A 7,686-nucleotide genomic window follows, 5' to 3' on the forward strand; every position below is an offset into this window, starting at 1 on the left:
GAAGGACTGATTTGCTACTCATATAAAAGAAGTTTGATAAAAATAGAATAAAAAAGCCAAGATTTACTTTGAAATTTTTATGGATCCACAGGGGAAAATATGTTCCCTGTATATTCAATTATTTCAGTGAGCTGATGTCATTTCAAACGAAGGCTCAAAATGTTACCACATAATAGTGTGTGCTTTTAGTACTTATCTCCTAAAACTTTTACTACCACCAAGAAAGATATTTATTGCATTACAAGGTTAGTTCTAGAAAAACTGTCTCTCTTTTTTTTTTAAAAAAAAAAAAAAAAAAGCTTTCCTCTTTTCCTCATGATCATTTATTTTTGGAAATTTGTTATTTTTCGAACATTATTCTAAGTCTTGGAGAAGCAAGATAAATTGTCACAATTTCGAAAGAATAAATATAAAAAACAAACAATGATTCTAATACTGAATAAAATAAGGAAGAAGGTTCATGATCTTGAGATAAGTTTGTGTGTGTGTTTATGGGGCAACTGGGATTGGGTGTATTTTACCTAAAGTAATTAGAAAATTAAAATCCTAAAGAAGGCAAGGGCACAGATTTATAGACAAATGGAGATAGAGTAATTGAAATAGAAGAATTATCAAATGCAAATGTAAGAAATAAGAAAGCATACTTTTATACTTGATTTGCTGGTCATGGATTCTTTTATAACAATAAATATTTTTAAAAAACCTAGGCTTTATTTTGGAATACAAGCAGTGTCCAGAAAGAATGCAGGCATAAGCAGAAAGGACAGCAGAGTTTCTGAAATGTAGTAATGGAGGGTGGAGGAGATATGACGGAGGTTATTTGAGCTGAGAGGCAGCCAAGATCTACATCATTTAGAATCTTGAAAACTATCTAAGGAATTAAGATTTTCTAATTTCTCTATAAAGTCATTGGAGAGCTTTAGCAAAAAAAGATCATCTGAATTGTTTTACAAAGAGCATAGTTGCTTTTTGGATAGAGGGTTAGCAGAAGTAAAACCAGAAAGGTATTGAAGAGGCAGTTGAGGTACTCAGGTAAGAGATATTAGTGAAATCATTTTCACTCTTTATGTCCTAATTTAAAGGTGATAAACTCAAAGAAACTTTCCATAATAATACTGCCTCTTCCTCTTCAGAAAAAAACATTACCACTTTTTCTCAGGGTTTCTATGTTATTTTGTTCTGCTCTGTCTTGGAAACCCATCAACTAGGTCATGATAATGGATATGATTATTTGAATACCTCCATGTAAATTTATAAAACATTACCAAAATTTTGAATGTTATCTATATGGATCAATCATTGTCTAATATTGTGCCTAATCCATAACATAAGTTCTCAATAAATGCTTAAATTAATAAATGTGTGAGTTGGATGAAAGAAGTGGCATTATACTTGGTATTCTATAGTCACAATTCTAGAGTTGATGTAGTCATTTGCTTTGTAGACAGTTCCAAAATACTAAGAGATATCTTTTATAAATTCATTAATTTTTATAGAATGCTAAGAGGGCTGGTATCAATTTTAGAACTATACAGATTATATTGCTGAAAGATATAATTTTATGTGAGTCATAATTTATCAAAGTAAATTCTAAGTTTTATTTTATAGGTAATAGTAAAGTCATACAAACAAAACAAATGATACTCATCAAATTAACTGTTATATATTATTCCTCAGTCATTTGGAGGACAGTCATAGCTGTCACATTTTTCAGCTATGGTTCAAGGGATTTTCAGATGAACAAACAGTTCAATGATGAAGATGCATATGCATCAAATCCATAATTCTCAAATCCTTAAATATCTCACTTACACATTTTTAGAAACAGGATTGTTGGCTAATTAAATGATTTTAATAATTATGACCATCCTTGATTTTTTTTTGTTGATACAACCTTTGATAGTGCAAAGGTTAGACTCCAACACCTCTACTTTTAAATAGTAAAAAATAAAAAGAAAGGAAGAAAATATATGATTGGAAGTAAGTAGTTTTTAGGTTAGAGTTATGGTTCTCTGGAATGCAAGTTTGTGAAAACAATTTTACATTGCTGAAACCCATTTTATTATTGGTAAAGTAAAGCAGTCATGATTTTCTTATTTGTCTTAAGAACTTTAAAGTAACGTGGAAAGTGTCTTGACTGCCTGGAACATGCAAGGTACTTAATGAACATTAGTTCATTTGCTTGTTCCCACAAAGAAATTGTATGAAAATTTCCTACACCTTCAATTATGAGCATTCTGTGAATACTTTCTTGTAACTTATTGATCACATGAGACTATGATTTTGAAGAAAGTCACTAAGCTAACAACCAAAAGCCTGGGTTTTATTGGCTGCAGTGCTAAACAGTTCTGAAGCTCTGCAGTATTTACTAGTTATTTGGACTTATTTACCAATTTGAAAAATCAGAGTGTATTGAAAGGATTGTCTTTAAGGTCTCTTTTGTCTTGACATTTGTCTCCCTTTTATAATTATGGTGTTTAATATATGGCTAGATAATTAAAATTTCACCAACAGGTGTTTCCATTTACTTGATGATGTTCTCTATAAAAGAAATTCCTTAAGGAACTAAATGAAGCAAAACAAAATGTTTAAAAAGTAAAAAAGTTCATTCTTTGCCTTATTGATGATATTTTGTTATTATGCAAAATAGGTTTTCTTAGAAATTAAGTATACCTGCAGGCATAAAGATATTAATTTATAGTTTGAGGTCACCATAAAATTGAATTAAAGTTGTTCTAGTAACTGTAACAATTATTAACATGAAGTAACGCTTTTAAGAACATCCTTGGGGCTGGAGAGATAGCACAGCTGTAAGGCATTTGCCTTGCACTCAGCTGGTCCAGAAGAACCAATGATTCAAATCCTGGCATCCCATATGGTCCCCCATGACAGCCAGAAGCCATTTCTGAGCACAAAACCAGGAGTAACCACTGAGTGATGCTGGGTGTAACCCAAAAACCAAAAAAAAAAAAAAAAAAAATCCAACAATTGGGTGAATACTAGAACTCCAGTTGTGGGTCACTCAAATGCAAAACCATTGTGCAGATGATTGAAGAAGGAAAGTTAATAACTGGAATTTGTTAATATTTTAGTTACCCAAGGAACATTTTTTCTTTATATAGTATGGCTATAAAGTTTCTTCCTTCCTTCCTTCTTTCCTTCTTTTCTTCCTTTTTTCTTTTTTCTTCCTTCCTTTCTTCCTTCTTTCTTTCTTCCTTCCTTCCTTTGTTCCTTCCTTCCTTCCTTCCTTCCTTCCTTCCTTCCTTCCTTCCTTCCTTCCTTCTTTCTTTCTTTCTTTCTTTCTTTCTTTCTTTCTTTCTTTCTTTTCTTTCTTTCTTTCTTTCTTTCTTTTTCTTTCTTTCTTTCTTTCTTTCTTTCTTTCTTTCTTTCTTTCTTTTTCTTTCTTCTTTCTTTCTTTCTTTCTTCTTTCTCTTTCTGTCACCACATCCAGTGACACTTAGGGGCTACTTCTGTCTATGCACTCAGAAATTGGTCCTGACTTGGAGGACCATATGTGATGCAGGGGTTCAAACCAAGGTCTGTCCTGCATCAGCCGCAAGCAAGGGAAGCACCCTACCACTGTGCTATCACTTTGTCCTGGCTATAAAGTTTCTAATGGAGAAGATAAGATCTTGCTTTTAAATTAAATTGAGCAAAGTTACTGAATAAAAGAGTAATATAAAATAATTATATTTTTATATTCCAAAAACAACTAGGAATGTAATCAATTAAAATATAAATTTTAAATAGATGCTATTTTCAATATCATTAAATATCTAGAAATAGGTATAAAAATAGATGAGCACTCCAATGAAGAAATTGTATTTTTGTTGTTATTGTTGTTGTAGTTTGGGGACCACACCCAGCAATTCTCAGGAATTTAATCTTTACTTTTCACTCAGGAATTACTCCTAGCAGTACTCAGAGTATGAAAAACCATATGGGATTCTTGGGATTGGAACCTGGGTTTGTTGCATGCAAGGTAAACACCCTATCTTCTGTAAGGCAGGAATGACTGTACACAGCCAAGCCACATTCAATCCCGAGCATCTGATATAGTTCCCCAGCTTACCTAAGCTCAGAATCAGGAGTAACCTCTGAGTATGGCTGGGTGTAACAAAACCTCCTACCAAAATAAAGATTCTTCAAAAATATTCTATATACAGTGATTTCCTAAAAACTACAATCTGAATACATACCAATAATAGAAGAGAGGCATTTTGTCATATTAATGTAATTGAATGTTACACAATCATGAACATAAACACAATAGCAGCAGTAACAGCAAAGAGTGAAAATCACAAACAACATATATGAAAACCAAACCCTACACTAAAGTATATAAAGTTAAAATGTGACATAGTCAGCACCTTAGATGATGTGATTTCTTGGTAGAAAATTCTCTCTTAGACACATGAAACCAGATGTTAGGTCTTTGGATGCTCTATGATCTGCTGATCTGCCAGTGTGTTCCCCAAGGGTGAACATACCTACAACAACAAAAGTGACAAGACAGTTCAGCAGGAAGCTTGCTGCTAAGATAGGGTTGGGAATGTAGAGTATGTTAGGTAAGAGAGAACCAGGACAATGGGAGAGGGGAAAGTGCCTGACAGAGATGGACTGGGCTGGGGGGTCAGGAGGGAAACTGGGGACATTGGAGGAAGGTAGTAGACACTGGTGAATAAATTGGTGTTGGAGAATTGTTCACCTAAAACTCAGTCATAAATACCTTTGCAACTTTGTAATTTAAGTGATTCAATTGAAAGGGAGGGAGAGAGAGAAAGAGAGAGTGAGAGAAAGAGAGAATCAATCCATTTTGCTAGAGGTCAAAATAGTGTCTATATTTAGGGAAGAATAATGTTCCTTTATATGCCACATAAGGTATTTCACTGGTAAATTCCCATGCTTTGTTTTATAGTTTTCTCTTAGCATCTCCTTCTATTACTTGGTAAGACAGTGATACAGAGGGCTTCTGATTCCAGAAATTTAATGATGTCAACCTCTTATTCTATTGTATCTCCAATCTCCTCTACTAGGGAAGTCTATGCATATGGCCCATAAAAATTATATAAATGTTAACCCTTTTAGAAAACCTTTTTCTGTTTTCTCATTTTCTTTGGTAGTAATTTCTACAGTAAATGTATTATTTTATTTTATATTTACTTTGGTAGTAATTTCTACAGTAAATGTATTATTTTATATGTCCATTTATATCATTATGTGGAACTTCAAGTTGTTGTTTTATTTTAATATTTTCCCCTGTGGACTATAAAAATCATTGGTTAGAAGTCTAATAAATGAGTCAGCAATCTTTTTCTCCAAAAGGGCTTGATAGTAACTATTTTGTTGCTTTGTCTCCAACACAACTACTGGATCTTGTTGATGACAGGGGACAACAGTTACAAACAAATGTAAATGAACAGGTTCATAGTCAGCTTGAGTCAGCAAGTACCTTTACCTGGTTTCTGATTATAAAGGATCACAGTGACATTCTGTACATCTCTGAGTAAAACTAATATGTGTGAATAAGTATGTAAGAAGAAAACTAGACAAAAAATATGATATGCTTAAGATTTTAATAACCACAATAAACAAAGTGTCTAATTATGCTACTAGGTTAATTTTCTTGACCTGAAACTTTCTCTTCATTTAAATTTATAAAAAGGGGACAGAGGCGATCTTGATAATCAATTCTATATACCACATATGTTAAGCACATATATCAATAGATCATGTATGTCAAATTTCCTTCTTAAACATTTGACAGGCATCTTAATAAAACTTTTTTTGTAATCATATTCAGTTTATGATAAGTACTTAAAGATTATATTCAGAAGACAAAAAAAAAGAAAATTTCTGTATGTATTCATGAATTATTTTTTTGGATCTATCTGTGTCCTGGATTGTTTCTGTAATAACCTGGTGCTCTTAGAGTGCACATTGGAAAGGAGTGTCTGTCTTATCTGTCTAGATGTGAGAAGAGAGGGAATCAATGGGAATACTACAGACTAGTGAGTCCCAGATTAGCCAGTTTAGTCAGAGGATTCCCATGTCATATATGAGAATTACCAAGCTAGAAAGCTGCTTGCTGGAACACTCCCCATCACAATATGTTTGGCTGCTCCTATTTGTCATTCTGGATTTGGATTTCTTAAAGGTTGAAAAACTTGTCATCTCAAACATTTTCCCTGGCTTTTGTTATGAAGTGAACTTAGAATGCAATTATGGAGCTCGTTACTCAAAAGCTCTTCTCAGCTCCTTTATGTGTCTGAGTAGGCAGACAAGAGAAAAACTGTGAACCTCAGGGATGTGTACAGGGGATGGGTGGGGGTTAAATGTTTTTTGATTAATACTTGGGTAAGAAATTGTGGCCTGAGTGACAATGTTTGAGTATATGCCATATATATATATGCCATATATATAAATGTGTATCTATATTCATATCCTGCTTCTATATATATATAAATGTATATTTATATTCATATCCTGCTTCTGAACAGGGCTTAGGCTGCCAAATAAGTGTAGGCTGGAGACCTTTTGAAAAAGCCTTTGTGCACTCAGACTTATTAGAGAGCTTTATAAAGATCAATAATAACAATGTAACCAGTAACAGAATATGATCTGTAATTATCATGAGTAGTTCCACTTTATTTGGTTTAAATCTATACTTACATAGCAAAATAATTGCTTTCTTCCCTCTTTAATAGGGAAATTGACATTTTTCATATTAATTTAAGTTTTGTGAGCCTCACCCAAAATTTGCAGAACAGCCATCACTCAAGGATTTTACTTCTTCTAGGTAATAGCAATATATTGTGTGAAGGGTAATCACATCAACTTGAATGGGCTAATATTTTTATTGTCATTTGAATCTCAAAGATATGCACACAAAGGCTGAGTTGACAAAGAATTACTATGGAGCTCAATTTTATACTCAGGTATTTAGCTAACTATGGCTTCGGGTGTTTCTTTAGTGTGCTTTTAGAAACAAGTAACATAGGATTTAGTAGCATGAGTAGAACTATTGATCTTCCTAATGTAGGTAAGTCTCATCCAATCTATTGAGTTGAAAACTTCAATGGAAAGGATAAGCATTATGTGCATAAAATAATTCTTGGTTGACTAAACTGAAGCTTTTTGACTGAAGTCTTTTGACTTTATCCTCCCCCAATTCTGCCCACCCATGCTTTTGAACTCAAGAAGAAATTATTCTTCTTCAAATTATAACAGAATCTGAACCAAAGAACAGATTTTACTGGTTTCCAAGCTGGAAAATTCACTTTGCAGATTTTGGGGGCTTGCCTGCTTTTGTAACTCTGAGTCAATTTATTAGACTAAATCTCTAAATCTCTTTACAAACATAGGCTTAAAATCACTGCTTATATGAATCTATAAAGTAATGTGTCCTTAAGATTTAAACGACCATAGTAATTTGGATCAATATAGTGAATAAGGCCAGTCTATAAATGTTCTATAGCAAAACTGACCTTGCATTCTAGGAACATGCATTCCTCCTAGTGGTAATAAGGGCAACAAATTAACTCTTATAAATCATCTTTTATCTAAATCATCTTTAATTTTTACTCTCTTGAATTCTACCTCGAGTGGGCTCTGTTTCTATAATTTATCAATAAATTCAGACTAGTATTCATTGGAATGTCGCCAATACATAAACCATGCAGGAGA

The sequence above is a fragment of the Suncus etruscus genome, chromosome 11 (genome assembly GCF_024139225.1).
Source record: "Suncus etruscus isolate mSunEtr1 chromosome 11, mSunEtr1.pri.cur, whole genome shotgun sequence".
NCBI classification, from domain to species: Eukaryota; Metazoa; Chordata; class Mammalia; order Eulipotyphla; family Soricidae; genus Suncus; species Suncus etruscus.